Source organism: Pongo pygmaeus, chromosome 18, assembly GCF_028885625.2.
Source record: "Pongo pygmaeus isolate AG05252 chromosome 18, NHGRI_mPonPyg2-v2.0_pri, whole genome shotgun sequence".
Lineage (NCBI taxonomy): Eukaryota > Metazoa > Chordata > Mammalia > Primates > Hominidae > Pongo > Pongo pygmaeus.
Genome location: NC_072391.2, coordinates 81,188,044 through 81,206,070, shown reverse-complemented (window position 1 = coordinate 81,206,070; position 18,027 = coordinate 81,188,044). Strand labels below are relative to the sequence as shown.

General features: G+C 55.7%; 1 protein-coding gene and 1 long non-coding RNA gene across 3 annotated transcripts in view; one reads left to right on the top strand and one right to left on the bottom strand.

Annotated features, from left to right (window-relative positions):
• Window positions 1-10,276, bottom strand: part of OSGIN1 (oxidative stress induced growth inhibitor 1) — a 38,496-nt gene extending 28,220 nt beyond the window's left edge. For both annotated transcript variants that reach the window (XM_054452627.2, XM_054452628.2), the window contains exon 1: window positions 6,425-10,276. The gene's annotated coding sequence lies outside the window, so the exon portion shown is untranslated. The remainder of the gene's footprint in view (window positions 1-6,424) is intronic.
• On the top strand, window positions 6,600-12,695 carry LOC129015048 (uncharacterized). Its single transcript, XR_008494499.2, has 3 exons — window positions 6,600-6,751; window positions 9,281-9,349; window positions 10,264-12,695. It is a non-coding gene; the product is annotated as an uncharacterized LOC129015048 (long non-coding RNA).
• The last annotated feature ends 5,332 nt before the right edge of the window (window positions 12,696-18,027 follow it).

The window sequence follows — 18,027 nt, the reverse complement described above, 5'->3', positions numbered from 1 at the left end:
AATGTTCAGAAAAGAGAAACCAGTAAAATAAGGAGACTTAAAACTTCGTCTTGAGGGGCTCAAACTAGGCCTGTCCTCTGCAGAACTCCACAGATAGCGGCCATTCTGGGAAGCATGGGAGCCAGTTCAGGGCATGCCATCTGCCACACTGGCCCTAAGCTCTGTCAGTTGAGGGCTCACCTTTGAAGCCACTCTGGTGTTTCTGCCTTCCCACTGAGGAGTAGGAGGGATTTCCTGAGGGTGGAAATGGCAGATGCTGGGTGGGGAGAGCCCAAGATGAGGGGGACCTAGGGGCAGGGCAACAAGGATTCACTTGGGTGATGACAACGATCAATGATTCTCCAGGGTCATGCGGGAAGACCAGCTAATCTCAGGCACAATCTGATGAGCTCATGAATATTTAAGAAGGAGGATGGAAAGGAGAAGTTCAGATGACAGTGCCGGCCATGCTGGTAGCTGTGCCCAAGAACGCACACCCTGTGCCAGAGGTCAGGTCTGCCAAAGCTGGGACCACGCTGTCCTCATTCTCTGTTTCATCCCTGGCCCAGACGGCACCCAGGGCATGCTCAGTACAGCGCATTCAATGAATGAGTGAGCAGGAAGGCGAGACGGGGTCCCGATGTGGGGAGAATATGGGCCACCAGGGCTGGCCTTTGTGAAGAGGGGGCTTTTCCACTGAGGCCCGAGGAGTGGGTGGGGAGCCGGCCACGGGAAAAGCACTCCAGGCGTAAAGAAGAGCACAGGCAGAGGCCTGGGGGCTGGCAGGGCTCTGTGGGTCTGAGGTCAGCAGTAGGACCCGAAGGTGTGGAGCTCTGGGGGTGAGGATGGCAATAGCGGCGATGGGGACAGAGGGTTGACTCCACAGGGCCGAGAGGCAGTGGAGTCAGGAGCCAGCCTCAGGGGCTGCTTCCCAGCTGTGTGGCCCGGGCCAGTGACTTAACCACTCTGGGCCTCAGTTTCCTCAGGGCAAAATGGAGAGGAAAACAGCAGCCATCTCCCAGGACTGAGAATGACGGGTGGCGCTGGGAATGGTGCCTGGCACACAGTAACCTCTGCAGCAATGGTCACTGCCATCATTATTATTATTGTTATTAGCAGCAGAGGAGCTGGGTAGACAGAGCTGGGCCTGGATGCTGGGTCAGCCGGCCTAGGTTCAGGGTCTTTTCCCCCGATTAGGAAGAGTCTGCAGCTGGCAGAGGTCCAGAGTTTCTGGGTGCTGCCCAGGCCCTTAATTGGGAGCTGTGTCTCTGACACTTCCACGTCCTGGAAGGAGGGCTCAGCGGGCCTGCCCGTCCCTGCAGGCTGGGTGCCCTGGCAGGCATGCTGCCTCCTGCTCTGGGTGGCAAGGAGCAGGCAAGTGGGCGGAGCGATGACGGGGCTGGGAGTCTTGCTGGGCTGTGAGGGTAGTGGGGCTGTGTCCCAGGTGCTTAGGGACACGGTGTCCCTCTGTGTGAGCCACTCAGCTCTGGGTGGGCCGGGTCCCACCTGGGTGGGTGGGTGAGGCCTGGCCTGCAGGCTCAGCAGAAGAAAGGGGCTTCTGGGTGAAGGGTGAACCCCGGGCAGGACGTGCCCAGCTGCCTCCTCTCCCTGGGAACTCGCACTACTCCCTGCCTGGGCGCCAAAGCCGGCGCTGCCCATGCCTCCTTCCTTCCCTCTCCAGCCCTGCTTTCTTGCTTCAGCGGCTCAGGCTGAACCCTGAGTCAACCTTGCCCCCTCTTTCATTGACACCCCAATCCCTTAGTGAACCCACCAGCCCCACCTGCAAATAGATTTGGATTCTGACCCCTGGGCCCCTCCCTGTGACCCTGGGTTGCTGCAAAGCCTCCCAGCTGAACGGTGCCCCCACCGCACCCTCCACACAGCAGCCGGGACACCCACACCAGAACAAAGCCCTCTGCTGACCACCCCGGATATCGACAAGTCACTGCTGAGCTGGATCCCTTGTTCCCGTCTCCATCTCCCTGGGCTCCTCCCTGCTCCTGATTAACTCTTACCCCAGGGCCTTTGTACTTGCTGTTCCCTGTGCCTGGAACACTGTTCCCTCAGACGCCCACACGACGCTGCCTCAGTGAGTTCAGGTCGGTGCTCCAGCGTCTTCTCAGCCAGGCCAGTGCTCCCTGCATGAAACCGGAACTCCCTCCCGCTCACACAGCTGCATTTTTCTACACAGCCTCATTGGCGCTTTAGGTGCTACACACTTCCTTGTTCATTTGTTTGTCTGAGTCCCCACCTTGGGATGCAGGTTCCCAGAGGGCAGGGTGTCCTCTGCTCTCTTCCCTGGTGTATCTCAACTGCCTGGCACATAGTAGGTGCTCCCTATGTACCCTTGCCTGAATTGGGCCGACGTGCATTCTTTTTTTTGGAGGGACTGGTTCTTTATTTCAAAAAGACACTTGTCAATATTCAGTATCAAAACAGGTGCACTACTGATTTCTCTTTCTCCCAGTCGGCCCCAAAGAGACCACATAAAAGGACAGTACATTTTAAGCCAATAAGCTGCAGGATGTACACCTAACAGACCTCCTAGAAACCTTACCAGAAAATGGGTACTGGGTAGGGAAAGAAACTTTAAAAGATCAACAAACTGCCAGCCCACGGACTGCAGAGGCTGTCACAGCCAGATGGGGTGGCTAGGGTGCCACAAACCCAAAGAAGCAAAGTTTCAAAATAATATAAAATTTAAAAAGTTTTGTACATAAGCTATTCAAGACTTCTCTAGCACTGACTGATACAAAGCACAATGAGATGGCACTTCTAGAGACAGCAGCTTCAAACCCAGAAAAGGGTAATGAGATGAGTTTCACATGGCTAAATCAGTGGCAAAAACACAATCTTCTCTTTAAGCAAGAGACGAACAGGGCCACGGTCTCCTCCCTCTGGGACTGGCCTTTCTGTCCCTGGAGACACAACACCAGAAAGGTCAGCCCTTGCAGGACCCTTTAAGCCCCTGGCTCCCCAGGAGTGGCCGCTGGCTATCCCTTTGCAGGAGCCACAACGAGCGCTGGACTGAGGGCCAGCAGGCCAGAGCTGACTTCTTTCTGGCCCGGGGATTGGCGCAGGACACATGTTACTTGTTCATCCGGCACGGGGCTAACTCTGGGGGGGGCAAATGCCGAGACCCGTCAGATGGTGCTCACAGGCAGAGGAGGGGAGCAAGCGGGAGGCGAATGCCACACCCATGGCTCACGCTGCTGGGCGGGCTGAGAAGATGCCCCCCAACCGTCTAGGGGGCTTAGAGACTTTCTGCAGGAGTAAGATTAAGGACCAAAGACCTTAGCCAGGAAAGCTGGGCCCAGAGATGCCCCGCAGCGGGGAAGGAAGCTGAGGCCGAGACAGGAGGAGACGGGGCTCTGTGGGGTTCAGCGCCAAGGCTGAGCTTTGAGGTGTGCGGGGCAGAGATGGAGGCTGCTGTCGCCCCGAGGGGGGCTGGGGGTGGGAGGAAGAGCAGGGCAGGAGCAGACTCTCATGGGGTTGCAGAAAGGCCACCATCGGCTGCTGGGAGAAGGGCCTGTTGCTGCAAAGGTTGAGCCAGAGGTGAGGGTGGTGGCGAGGGTGCAGACAATCAGATGGATTTGCGAGCTTAGTTCAAAAGCCACAATCTGGGCTTCAGGATTCTCATCCATAAATAAGGGGGCCGGTCTGGGTTCTCTCCAAGGGACTTTATGTCTTGAAGATCTGGGTGTTTATTCTTCCAACCCCCTCTGCTCCCGAAGGAACATGAAGTGGTGTGGGAGTGGGGAGTGTGTCATCCACTGTCGGTAAGAGCAGGAAGCTTACCCAAGTGAACAACCACAACAGAAACCCTGCATGGCTCCAACTCGCTGCTGAGATGCCATTGCATCTGCGGGGAGAGGAGACTGGATGTTGAGGACGAAATGGTGGCTTCCCAGTGACGTGTCCGGAATCTGTAAATGCGGCCTTGATTGGAAAAGGGGTCTTTGCAGAAGTCATTCAGTTAGGGATCTTCGAATGAGATCATCCCGGATTTAGGGTGGGCCCCATATCCCATGACAAGTGTCCTTTTATGAAAGGGGGAGATCTGAGGACCCAGGGAAGAAGGCCACAAGACCACAGAGGCAGCGGTTAGAACCAAGGGACGCCTGGAGCCCCCTGAAGCTGGAACAGCCAATGAAGATCCTTCCCTGGAAGCTCCAGAGGGCGGGGGTCCTGCTGATGCCTTGAATTTTGACTTCTGCTCCAGACGATGAGAGGGTATGTTTCTGTTGCTTTAAGCCACTTAGTTTGTGGTCACTGGTGATGTCAGGTACAGGAAACTCGTTCAAGAGGAATTGCAGGGGGATTAAACCCCGACAGAAAGATTGATGAGGAGTCTGTGGAGGATCATCTTTCCTTCAAGTTTCAGGTCTGGGCTCCAGCACTACTGCGGGCCCTGTAGGGGTCGGGGAGGCGCATCCAGGAGACAAGGGGCAGGCGCAGGGCAGGGGCTGGGGGGGGTCGCTCGGCGCCTCTTCCCTCCCCAAGCTGGGCACCTGCAGCTGCCCTGGCGGAACATTCTGGGCCTTGTGTTTGCTGGAGGCGAAGTCTCACAAAATGAAGGGAACAAGGGGGGTGGTGTGGCTGTACTTGATCTCATCTGCCCTTGGCCGTGACCTTGGAGCCCCAGAAGCCTTTGCTGTCAACCTTGGAGATGTTTAAAATGGGAAAGAGACGGCACGGGAGGAGAGTGACACTGCTCACACAGGGCGAGCGTGCGCCGAGGCCATGCTGCTCCTACAGAAGGCGCAGGAAATGGTGGCCCAAGTGCAGAGGCTCTGGCATACAGTGGAGTGTGGGGACCATTTCTGGAGCACTCATTGCCCCCACCCCACCGGCAGAGCTCAGCATCTTTCCTGTGTTACACCATGGGGCGTCTCAGCCTCCTCATGAGGGAGCTGCTGTTCTAGGCATTCTACAGATGAGGAAACTGAGGCAAAACAGCCTTCCCAAGGTCATCCTGCCAGGAAGTGGCGGGGGTGGGGTCAGAGAGGCTGAGCCTCCTGAGGTGAGATCAGAGCAGCTGAGGCCCCAAGAGCCTCCACCTAACAGGCTCCGTGGCCTTTGTGTGTGCAAGGGACCAGGTGTCTCTCCAAGGAGTGGGGCTGTCCAACTTCAAGCCTGGCTGGACCTACGAGGCCGATAAGGTCCCAGCATGGGTTCCCACACTCAGAGCTGAGGGTTCCGCAGTGCCTGCCACCGTAGGAAGGACCAGGACAGGTTTGGGGGTTACTCCTGGGCAAAGACTCCAAAACCAAGTGTGAGCCTGGAGTGCTGGGAGCCAGGGCTGAGGGGTTGAGGAGCAGGGCTGGAGCACCCCAGCAGGGATGGGAGTGCACTGAGGCCCTGGACCCCTGATCTGCTGCCTCTGCTGGTGGAGCTGGGATCACAGGGCTAGGTGGGACCCCTGACCAGGGACTCCACTTGTGGTCTGGGGTTGGGAACTGGGTTTCAGTGTTGTCCAAAGCTTCCCAGGTGGTTCTCATGGGCAGCCATGGGTTGTAGCGGAACAGTCTGAAGAGATCTGGGTTCAAACCGCAGCCCCACCCTTCCTTGTGGGATCCGGGAGGCCATTCTTGCTCAGCCCTGAATGGAGCTCGCTGGACAGAGAAGGGGATGGTCTTGAACACTTGGGAACCAAAAGCCCAGCGGGGCTGCAGCATCTGCCGTTCTGTGGTGGGAGAGGCTGGGGGTGGCCATGGGCATCCTTGGAGGGCCTGTAGTTTATTCTCTGAGTCACACACTGTGGGGCACACAGAGTCCCCTGGGCAAGCTCGTTCACAGATGAGACTCAGGGTCAGAAAACCTAATGCTAGGCCTCTGCTGGGGACCCAAGCCTTCCCCCAGGTGAATGCCACCCACAGCCAGGCGAGAATGACAGCATGTAGACGCAAAGAAGCATGCGGGGGAGACCTGCTCCTGCTGTCTGCTCTCCCCCATCCACCAGGATGAAGGGGCCAGGCCCCAGCATGGCAGTGGGTGGGGAATCAACGAGGGGCTTGTGACCAGAGGACAGCGCCCAAGCCTGGCTGAGATAGGCATGAGTGTTGGTCGGTTCCAGGGCCTGATGACAATGGCCGATGTGTATTGAGCATGTTCTGCACATGGGGCGAGTGCCAGGGCCTCCCGTGGAGGGGCTCACTGCACCTCCCAGGACCCCTGCGATGAAGGGACCCGAGGAGCCATTTTACTGCCAAGGAGATGGCAGCTCACAGGTTATGGCACTGTCCCAAGATCACATGACGGGCAAGCAACGGCACCGGGTTCCCACCCAGGCCACCTGCGCCCCAGAGTCCACAAGCTGAGCCTCGTCACTCCAGGGTCACTGCCTGGGAGCCCCTCCTCCTGCCTGACCCTACCAGGCCCCTCCAGCACACCTCACCCCTTCCTGGAGCAGCCCCTGCCCCTCCCTGCTCCAGGCCCTCCTTACCTGACAATGAAGGGGCCGGGTGCGGCAGAGGTGACAGAGGTGACCAGTTGGCCAGGGAGGAGTGGACACAGTGGGGCTGGCCCTCCCCCAGGTGACACCCCCTGACGTGGTAACAGGGGAGCTGGGGGACAAGAGGCCAGGCTGGGCCATTTGTCGCATCACAAAGTCCTGCCCTGGGCTTGCTGGGGTGCCTGGTTAGTGGTGGGCAGCCTCAGGGTGGCTCTGCCTGAGGGCCCAGCTGGCCCCGCTCCCGTCCTCTGCCGCAGCTCCTCCGGAGCATCTGCAGCCTCGGTGGTAGCACCTGGAAAAGGGGCACATCTTGCCAAGGTGTGCCCAAGGGGCAGGTGGGGTTGCTGTGCTGATGGGTACACAGGGCCCTGCACACAGTAGGTGCTCAGTAAACAACTGCTGAAGGACGTGCCTTTCCCACGGTCACACGCGCGCAGGTGCTGGCACAGGGCTCAAACCCAGACCAATCTCGGTGCCCACCTGGTGCCTCCTCCCAGGCAGCCCTGCTGGCTGTGAGGGTGTGGGAGCCCTGGGGATGGAGGTTTCTACCAACCTCGGTGCCCTCCTAGTGCCTCCTCCCAGGGGGCGGCCCTGCTGGCTGTGGGGATAGAGGTTTCTACTTGTCCTGCCTCCATCCCACTTCCCATAAGGGAGGAAATTCTCCGCGGAACTCCCCTGCTGGACTGACATTCCTCCACCACTCGACACACTTAGAATCGGGCCAGGGCTTGTCAGCTCGGAGCCTTCTGCCAGTGGAATGAGGCTCAGGAGGCTGCTGGCCTTGTGGGGAGCTCTGGGCGAGACCCTCCTTGAGGGCTGAGACCCCCTCACCACATTTCTGCCCACATTTCATTGTCTGCCCGTGGTTATTCTCCTAAGAGCTGCCCTTGCATGGGCAGCCGCTGCGAGGGAGGAGAAATGCACACCCGTCTCTCCACCGCTTCCTCTCGGCAGCCATCTCCACCCAGCACTGCTTCCCCATCCCCAGGGACACCTCCTACCCCCTCCTCACGTGGACACCAGCACTTTGCCCCAGATCCCAGGGTGAATAGCGCTGCTGCTTAAGGACAGCACGGATGACATCAGAAATGTTCAGAGGGTCGTCCATGCCAGCTGTGGGAACAGCCCCAGAGGCCAGGCCTGTGGGCACCTGGGCCTCTCTGAGAGGCGGCCTTTGCAGATCAGAAAGAGCAAGTGTCCTGTGTTGATGTGGGCTTTCTGGTCAGAGCTGCAAAAGGAGACACAAAAATCACAACTCATTCCAAGAGGTGCCTGGAGCCAGCAGCACCCAGCCCAGCAGCATTGTCACCACTGCAAGCAGCCACCGAGAGCCGACCTGAGAATGAACATGACGGCCAGGGAGGAGGCGGCTCAGCCTGCAGCATCAGCAGTGCAGTTCGGCAGGGCCTGCTAGTCGTCTTGCTCAAGTTTCAAACTCTGTTTACCAAACGACCACAGAAGCATTTTAATAACAAACACGTCACTTGAAGGCCAATATGAAAAATTTTACATAAAAAATTAATTTTACTGGTTTACATTGTTTTTATACATTAAAATGGATACATTTACTTATTTTTTTGAGACAGGGTCTCACTCTGTCACCCAGGCTGGAGTGTAGTGGCATGATCATAGCAGCCTCGACCACCTGGACCCAAGCAATCCTCCCACTTCAGCCTCCCAAGTAGCTGGGACTACAGGTGCTCACTGCCACATCTAGCTAATATTATTTTTATTTTTTGTAGAGATGGGGGTCTCATTATGTTGCCCAGGCTGGTCTCCAGCTCCTGGACTCAAGTGATCCTTCTGCTTTGGCCTCCCAAAGTGCTGGGATTAAGGCATGAGCCACCACGCCCAGCCAAAATGGACACATTTACTTACTGCAAATTTAGTAATGGCCACACAGCTCATAAATGACGATGCCAGGCTCAGGACCCATCTTTGGGTTCTAATAAAATATTTTCTAGCCTCTGTCCTGTCTAACAATACAGTTGTAAAAAAACTGGGTACAGCTATGTTTTTATGTGCCTACGGGTCAGCAAGATGTCAGAGATGACTGTGCATCGTATGGATGGGCCGGCACCGTCTGGATGAGTACCTGAATGCAGTCGAGTGAGATTCATAAATTACACCTGCTCCATGGCAAGCTGGACTTTGTCAGGCAAGAGGCTCTTGGACTCCTGCTATCAGAGAGGAAGGACCAGACAATTCAATGACTGCACCTCTTGTCTCACTTCAGCTCTTCCACCTCTCAGACCCTGCCTCTACTCCAGTGCAATGTCTGTCTCTGTTGGTGACACACAACCTACCTGCCTTGACAGCATTTAGACGAAGTGGGCTTTTGTTTCAAGGTTGTCAAGCGGGAGACGCAGACAGCGTTTCTTCGAGGCTTGGGTGGTCGTTGTGCGAGAGTGGAGGCTAAGTCCGGGCCGGCACTGAGTGCTGTATCCCAGGGACATAGGAGCCCGTCCTGCGTGTGGGTCTGTGACACGTAAGGGCCTCTCAAGCGTGGGGTCCATGGCAGGTGCCCTCCTACCTGGGTTCAAGGCCAGTGCCGATTATTGAAAGCCCCACATTCCTTTCAGAAGAGCTTTGGCAATCTACTGCTTTACCATAGGGTGCTGCCTTCATGATCCTGAGGTCATGGGTAAAAATCTCCACTTTCAACCACAAGGCTGCTTTGAGGATTGCAACACTTGGGTAGCAGAGGTTTATGTCCGCTGCTGGTTTCTAAGCCAGCCTGTGTCTGTGCTTGCACAGGAATGGACAGGAACTCTGATTCATACAGATAAAAAGCTGCAAATTATAAGAGTTTCAGACTGTTCTCTCTGTGTGTGCTCCAACTCACAGGTTTTGGGAGAAGCCTGGGTATGCTGAGGGCTTACGAAGTCGAGATGACCTCACACCACAAGGTGACAGGTTGGTGGTTCCAACGTGCTAATCTCTGATGCATCACATTTGTGAACTGGCCACTTCCAGTGCAGTTACAAATGAGATTTTAAGTGAAAGCTTAATAAGTAAAGTATTTTGGAGCTCTGCAAGGCCTGCAGGATTTGGCTGGTCCCCAACGCCACTGTGCCAAGCAGAGGCCAGGTTCTGCTGGGGTCCCCCAACTCCTGGTCACATAGGGAAGCTCCTCCTCCCAGGATGCCAAGGTCTGGCTTCTACCTGCATGTAGCTTCTCCTCCTGGTCCCAATGCTTATCACTGGGTTTTTGAGAACACATCTAAGGGTCGGGCCTGGTGGCTCACACCTGTAATCCCAGCATTTTGGGAGGCCAAGATGGGCGGATCACTTGAGGTCAGGAGTTCGAGACCAGCCTGGCCAACGTGATGAAACCCTGGCTCTATTAAAGACACACAAAAAATTAGCCAGGCATGGTGGCGTGTGCCTGTAGTCCCAGCTACTCGGGAGGCTGGGGCAGGAGAATTGCTTGAACCTGGGAGGCGGAGGTTGAAGTGAGCCAAGATGGCCCCATTGCACTCAGCCTGGGCAACAGCACAGGACTTAGATAAACCCAGGGCATAGTGCACTTTGTATGGCTAGAGACAAAATTCTTCAAAGGATTGCCCAGGGTGTGAGATGTGTGATAATCTGTTGGCTCTCGGACGAAGCAATAATCTCATTTAATCCTTTTCCAATTCTTGCTCCTTCACGAGTCTTTTGAGGACTTTCTGAGTCCTCAAAGAGAAAGTCTGTTTGGTACTTAATATATGTTTAAAAAACCTTAACATTTATTAATCCTCCCCCCCCGATTTTTTTGAAGAGAGAAAGCAACTGTATCTAACTGAAGTTTAATGCTGTTTTGTTTTTATATTACTTTTTACTTTTAGCTTCTACTTAATGAAAAAATCCAGCTTTTATTGATGGGAGTGATATAAAAAAACTGCAACAGTGCTCAGCAAATGACTGGTGTTTGGGACCCGTGGCCTCTAGATTTAGCCGGGTTTGGATTTGTGATCTGGGCTCCATGCCTGAGGCAGAAAGTCGTGCCCTCAGTCAGCCCGAGTTGAGACCGATGTGAAGCGGCTGGAGGGGGTCCTCTGGGACATTTGCAAATGACCACGCCCCTGCTCTACTGCAAACGACGACTGGGCAAGGAGGACTGACCATGGGGCTGGACAAGGAGGAGCTGACCACAGGAGGCTCGGACTGGGAGCCAGAAGAGCCCCCGGGGAAGCTTCGGAAAGCAGGAAGAGCAGCTGGTTTGGGCAGCCCCAAATGCCTGCTCTAGGTCTGAATATCGTTACCTAATCCCTGCGAGGGAGTGGGGAGCGGCTGTGCAGGTTCTGAGTGCAGGTTTAACGCCTGGCTCGGTTTGCTACCTGTTGGGATTTTATTTTATTTTTTTGAGACGTAGTCTCGCTCTGTCGCCAGCCTGGAGTGCAGTGGCGACATCTCGGCTACCTGCAACCTCCGCCTCCCGGATTCAAGCGATTCACCTGTTAGGAATTTTAACATTCAGCGCCCACGTGCAGAGTAGAGGAGGCTGGAGGGGCGCAACACCGCCGTCTCGCGGCGACGGGGTGCACAGCGCCTGTGAGGACCCAGGCTGGGAACCACCTGTCCCAGAGACTCATCTTCAGCATCAAAGCGCGTCCCCGCGCTGTTCGTAAAGAGCTTGCCATGCGGCAGGTACCGCGCAGGACTCCAGACCTGCCTTATCTTTCGAGATCCCCACAGCCCCTGAAGGGAGGGACCACTAATATCAACATTCACAGGACGGAATCGGAGGTGTCCTTGTGTTCACAGCCGGGCAGCCCACCCAGCTGGAGGGGGGTACTTGGGGAACGCTGTCTAGCTCGCGAGAGGTGGAAGTGGGCTCCTGAGAAGGGCGGCCGCGTGTGGCTTCACTGTCCCCTTTTGCGTTTAAAGGGAACTTCTCCGGATGGATTAGGTGTCACGGCAGCAGTGTGAGAACGGAAGCACCCAAGCCCGTCCCCTCGGCCAGCCCCTTCACCTCTCTGGGCCTCAGTGTCTTCACTTGTCAAACGGGAACAGGGACGCTCCTTCCCAGTGCAGGGTGGGGTCCGAGTGAGCTAGGGCAAGCCAGCGTTCAGTGCAGAGCAGCTGGGGTCTGAGTCCTTGGGGAGCTGGGCTTGGAGAAAGTGAGATCTCGTGGGCTCTGGGAAGGAAGGCCTGTGCTCTGTTCCCACACAGCACCCGCAGCGGCAGGGCTCCTTGGGGAGGCCAGACCAGGGCCAGGCATGGCCAGAAAGACCCTGCCTTTAAGGGGCTGTGGAACCCTGGGCAAGGAGTGTACCCAAGTAACCAGCGTGGCCCAAGGCCAGGGGTCCCCTCTGTGAGCGTCAGATTGGAGGGGGCCCTCACGATCTTGCAGACCCTGCAGCCACCTCGGGCCAGAAGCCAAGCAGGGTCCCTGCCCTCAGAGAGCTTCTAGTCTAGTGGAGATACACACATGAAACTGCCTTGTTTAGAAGCTACCAGGAAGGAGAGGCCCCAGTGAGAGGACAGCAAATAAAGGGGGAATGTGACCTGGTCAGGCCATCAGGGAAAGCTTCCTGAGGAGAGGACGATGGATGAAATTTGGAGGCAGAGTGGGCACTGCCTGGGAGGCAGGGAGGGGAGAGCGTTTCAGGAAGAGGAAGGAGCATGTGCTGGGCAGGAAGAAGGGAGGACCGGGAGTCCCAGACTGAGGGAGGACAGTGCCAGGAGGGCCTGGAAAAGCAGAGAGGGGAGGGTCAGGCCACAGCAGGCTCGAGAGGCCACGGAGGGGGCTGTGTGTGAGAGGGAGGGTGACAGGGATGGTGGGAGGGAGGAAAGAGAGGAGAGATGGAACCTGATTTGCATTTCACAATGACAACTCTGCCTGCTGGGGTGGAGAAGGATCTAGAAGGGTCTGGCGTAGGCAGGTGGGCAGAGCACCTGCGAGGTTAGTTATTGCAGATGATCAGGAAGGAGACTTTGTAACCTGGGCCAGGGAAATGAAGGGAACAAGGCCAGTGGTCAGTCCAGGGGCGTGGGGACAGGTGGGAGGCGGGGGTGAGGGGAGCCCCAGGGATGGCACCCAGGCTTCTGTGTTACACAGTTGGATGGCTGGAGGTGGCCTCGCCAGGAAGGAACAGCTGGAGGAGGCCAGGTTTTGGAGGGAGGGCATCTGCATTCAGCCTTGGCCGTGCTGAGCCTGAGCTGCTGCTGAGCTATCCAGGGGAAACACACAGGGATGGGGGGTCTGTGTCGCCAGTGAGGGGACTGTGCAAGTGACTGTCCTAACTGAACACTTCAGAGTGAAGAGCAGCTCTGTTAACAATGATGCCACAACAGGGCCCCAGACAGGGCCTGTCCCCGGCAAACAGGGGCACTGGTGCCCTTGCTATCGGTAGTTAGGAGACAGCAGAGACATGGATGGGGGTGAGATCCTTAGAGGAGGAAGGGACTCCCGGAAGCCAAGAGGAATGGCTGACCAAGAGTGGCGGAGCACAGGTGGGGATGGCCAAGAGGGTGTGCGTCTGCACCAGTGCCGGGAGCATGTGGGAAGTGCAGAGTGGCCCACGGTGGCCCCTGGCCATTGCTGAGGGGGCACCTGGCTGGATGTACACCCTAGGAGGTCACTGGGGGCCTCGGTGAGAACTGGCAAGGAGAGGTGGCATCGTGAGTCACACCGGGGTGGAGACTGCAAATGGCCAGTTCTCTCTGGAGCAGCGCCGCTTAAATAAACATGGCTTCTGGCATCTTTGAAGGCAGCTCTCTGGTCTTCCCTCCTGCGAAAGCGCTCAAGGAGGCAGTATCTCACGTTTAGGAGGTGCTGTCTGAGCAGCAGGAGTGAGGGCTGCCTTTCTTCAGTGAACCAAAACTATTTGCCAAGCCTCTCGTATGTGCCAGGCGATGCAGACAGATTTACGGCAACAGACTTGAGAGAACAAGCCGGGGGTTCAAGCCTCTGTCACAGACGCACGGGAGCTTCAGAAGCAAGCGCTCCTGCTGGGTGGGATACGGCCCACTCCATCTCCCCAGTTCTAGGAACTGCCTGGGCCACTCATCTCCCCTCGTCAACATGAAGAGGGGACACCAGCTGTTCTACTCAACTGCTCCGGAGAGATACCTGCTCTGGCTGCACTCACCACAGGGCCAGATCCCCCATCTCCAAACCGGGCCAACCATTGTTCCCACCACAGCCCGGGCTGAGTCTGGGGTCATGAGAGGAGGCTGTCTCTGGGGCGGTGGAGCTGTGCGCAGCCTGCTTCCTGCATGACAGCCAGGTCCATGCGGTCTGGCTGCCCCTCGCTGGCCTGGATTTTATGCTTTGGCGGGAGCTCAGCTTCTGTCCCTGGCAGCCGAGGGCTCGGACCGATATGGCCAGCACCGTGCATGCTCGGGTTTTAGAGAGGTCACCCCAGCCTGGGGTTGTCTTTCACAGATCCCCGCCCCCTTGCCAGAATGTCAGCACCCTAACACCCCCTGTCCTCAGTCCCTCAGCCCAGCCGGGCTACCTTTCTGACCTATTCCCCTCCAGGCTTGCCAAAACCTGCGGCCCACTCTGTTCCACCCACGGCTGGCCTTCTCCTCTCTTGACCTTCGCGTGGGTCTCCGCACGCGTGCTCAGGAGGTGGACCAGTGGGGTGGAAGGACAGCTGGGTGGTGGTCGGGCCTGGGTTTGAGTCCCCGCTCTGCCCTCACCAGCTGCTCAGCCCTCTCCCAGCTCGCCGCCTCATCTCTAAGTGAGGAACTCTCGCTCCAGCTTCAGGGTTAGATGTGGTGATCCGCTAGGGAAGGAGGGAGGCTGGGACCAGGAACGTGTACAGAGAATGCCTGGCCCAGAGCAGAGAATCTCGTTTCTCTCTCCCTTCCTCAATGATCAAGAACTAGCCAGGCGGGAAACGCAAACGCAATGTGGAAATAAACCAAACAAAGGCGAGAAAGAGATCTAGGGTCACCTCTGTCGAGTCTGCTAAACTGCAAATGCAGCAGACTTTCTGTGGTGAAATCACTAGCAGCTTTTGTTTCTAAGAATAGATCAAAATGGACTTCATATTTCAGTAAGCGCCTCAGAATCCAACTGGAAATCACAGAGGTGTTTGCTCGATTTAAATCTTCAGTACACCTCATGTTTAATTTCAAACAGAGCGCAGAATAAGCAAATGCCTGCACAAAGCACTGAGATTCCCCCACTTCTGAGGCCACACAGAACGAGGAGGAGGGAAGCCCTCTTGGGAGCGACTCTTGGTTGTTCTCGCCCTGGAGGTCAGTGAAGGTCAAGCCCTCAGAGGGAAGGAGGGATGGAGGGGTAGAAAGAGAAAGACAGAGACAGACAGAGAGGCCTCAGAGTGACCACAGTGAGTTCAGATTCTGAGGCCCTGCAGAGCCAGTCTGGAGCTAGCTGGGTGGCCTGGGCTCTCCCTGAGGAGTATGACAGGGGTGCTCAGCCATCAGGGGTCGGGAGGTCCCCTCAAGCCCCCGTGCAATGCAGTGTACACAGGAGCCATTCCAACCTCTCCCGGGAACGAATGATCCACTTAGTCACCTCTTAGAAATTGTAAGCAGAAGCCAGAAAACCAACAAATATTCAAATATCCAAATAAGGGCTGAAAGATCCCAGAACCCGCATTCAGGTGAGCAGGATGGTGGCGCCCAGGTCCAGATGTAGAAACGCCTATCATGACAGGGACGGGTCGGCTTCCCAGGGCAGGCATCAGTTAACTGCTTTATATATATCGTCTCCTTTGAGCCCCTCAGCAGGCTGTGGGGTCGGTACTATGGTTACTGTCACTTAAAGACGAGGAAACTGAGGCAAAGCAAGGGGAGGTGGCTTGCCCTGGGCCACCCAGCTGGAAGCGGTGGGGCCAGGATTTGAACTGGGCAGTGGCCGGAGCCAAAGTCTACAGCTCCCTCCATGGTGCCTCACGCTGCATTTCAGGAGAAAAAGGAGCCCATGAACAGGTCAGAGCAGGTGCACCCCAACTCCAGTGGCACCCCTCAAGTCTGAACCCCAGCAGGGTGCAGGGCTGGGCCTCTTGTGAAACCCTGTGGGGGGGATGGAGGGAGCTGGGGAGCATCTGACCCACAGATGACAGGGCTCCAAGAGATAAGGAGAGCCAGAACTTAGGTCTGGGATATGGGGGGAATGGAGCAGAGCAGCTCCTGAGATGGGATGGGACACGGGCTCTGGAAGCACAGGTCGGGCCTCAGACTGAGATGGGGAACACTCAGGGGGGCAGGCTCTGTGGCAGGGGTGGGATCGTGGCTTCAGTCTTGAACTTGGGACACAGTGGAAAGTACTCATGACAATTTATTGTGCACCTTCTGTGAGCCCAACACTGCTGGGCGCTTTCCAGAGGAAGACACTGTGGTCAGAGCGGTGGCCCAGGGTTCCTGAGAGCAAGTGGGATGGAAACCAGGTCTGTGAGACTGAGCCCCTGCCTCTTAGCCACTGTGTTCCTCTTGTGATGATGTCACCTGGGCACTAAGTAGCACTTTCCTGTAGGGTGTAGTTCAGAACACTAGGCTCCAGTGAGTAGCCTTTTATCACCCTCAGACCTGGCCACTATCTGCTTTTGTTCTGCTTTTGTCTCCTGCTCTGCACTGCCACTGTGTGAAAGACGACATATGTAAGAATGGGTGGTCAGATCATCCCTCAGGAAAAGCGAGGAGCTGGAAGCCACCTGCCTTTCTAGAGGTTCTACAGTAAGGGTGAGAGGTAAACAGATGATGAGAGGTTTGTAACACCCATGAAGTGAGGGGAATTTTGGTTCAGTGCAGTATCATAGAGGGACTACAGGCTCTTTCTCCTTATGATGGGGATTGAGGCATGGAGAAGGGATGTTAATACATCCATCCACCCATCCTAACATCCTCCGCCATCAATTCATCTGTCCACCCATCCATCCATCTTCCATCATCCATCCAGCTTCCTTCCATATACCCTGCACCATCCATCCATCCATCCATCCATCCATCCATCCTCCTTCCTTCCATCCACCCTCCACCATCCATCCATCCTCCTTTCCTTCCATCTACACTCTACCCTCCATCCATCCATTCATCTTCCTTCCATTAACACTCTGCCCTCCACCATCCATCCATCCATCCATCCACCCACCCATCCATCTATTCATCCATCTTCCTTCCTTCTATTCACCCTCTACCATCCATCCATCAATCCATCCATCCATCTTCCTTCCATCCACCCATCTTCCTTCCATCCATCTATTCATCCATCCATCTTTCAACCATCCATCCATCTTCCTTCCTTCCATTCACCCAGCCATCTATTCATATATCCATCTTCCTTCTATCCACCCTCCACCATCCATCCATCCACCCATCTTCCTTCCTTCCACCCACCTATCCATCTTCCTTCCTTCCATTAACCCTCCACCATCCATCCATCCATCCATCCATCCATCCATCCATCCATCTTCCTTCCTTCCATCCATCCATCTAATCTTCACTGAGGACCTGCTAAATATGAAGCATTGTAAGAAGTACAAAGATAAAGTTTGATAAAAACAGAAAACCACTGATGACTGTGGAAGCTGGGTGATGGTCTCTAGGTTCGTTATACAATTTCTTCCTGCTTTTACATATGTTTGAAATTTTCCATAAGAGGTTAGAGAGATGAGGTGTGAAAGGTGGGAACTAGGAGTTGCAGTCTTGGACATGCCTGCCACACAGAGGCAGCGGATGTGCAGCTCTTCGTGGGCTCCCTGAAGGCAGTGATCTTGGAGCCTGGGAGGCCCTGGCAGAACACAGCCACCTGGAGAGGCCTTGCAGATTCGAGGGCAGGAGGAAGAAGGGGAAAGGGAAGAGGGAGAGAATGAGAATGAACCTCAGGCCTGAGAACGGGCATGGGCTGGGGGTCTTCCTGCGTGTCTCCCAGCTCCGCCCGTTGGACAGGACTCTCTGACACAGAACATTCTGGCTGCCTTTGGGTCTGTCAACTGTTCACAGGCAGTGGCCTCAGCCTGGTGAGATGAGCTGCTAGTCAAAGCTGCTAGCTGCCCAAAAAGGTTTTGAGGAACCGGTGCCTAGCCTCACGTGAGCTGGAGGAGATCTGTTTTTATCCCAAACAGAATGGGCTCTATGAATGGCTGTGGGAGGCCAGGGAGCTCCCTGGAATTGCAAAAGCAAAACAAAACAAAACTGTGCACAGGGTGTGTGTTCTGTGCACTAGGTTCTCCTGTGCACTGCGGGTGTTCTGTGCACTGCAGGTGTTCTGCTGTATACTGTGTGCTCTCTTGTGGACTCTGTGTGTTCTGTGCACTCTATGTGTTCTCCTGTGCACTGTGCGTGTTCTCCAGTGCGCTGCGTGTGTGTACTGTGTTCTCCTGTGCACTGCGTGTGTGTTCTATTGTGTCCTATGAACTGCATGTGTTCTCCTGTGCATGCAGTGTGTTGTGTACTGTTCTGTGCACCACTGCATGTATATTCTGTGCAGTGTGTGTGTGCTCTCTGCACTGTGTTCTCCTGTGCACTGCGTGTGTTCTTCTGTGCACTGTGTTCTCTTGTGCACTGTGTGTTGTCCTGTGCACCTTGTGTTCTGTGCACTGTGTGTTCTTTGCACTTGGTGTTCTCTCCTGTGCACTGTATGTGTTCTCCTGTGCACTGTGTGTGCGTGTTCCCCTGTGCACTGTTTTCCT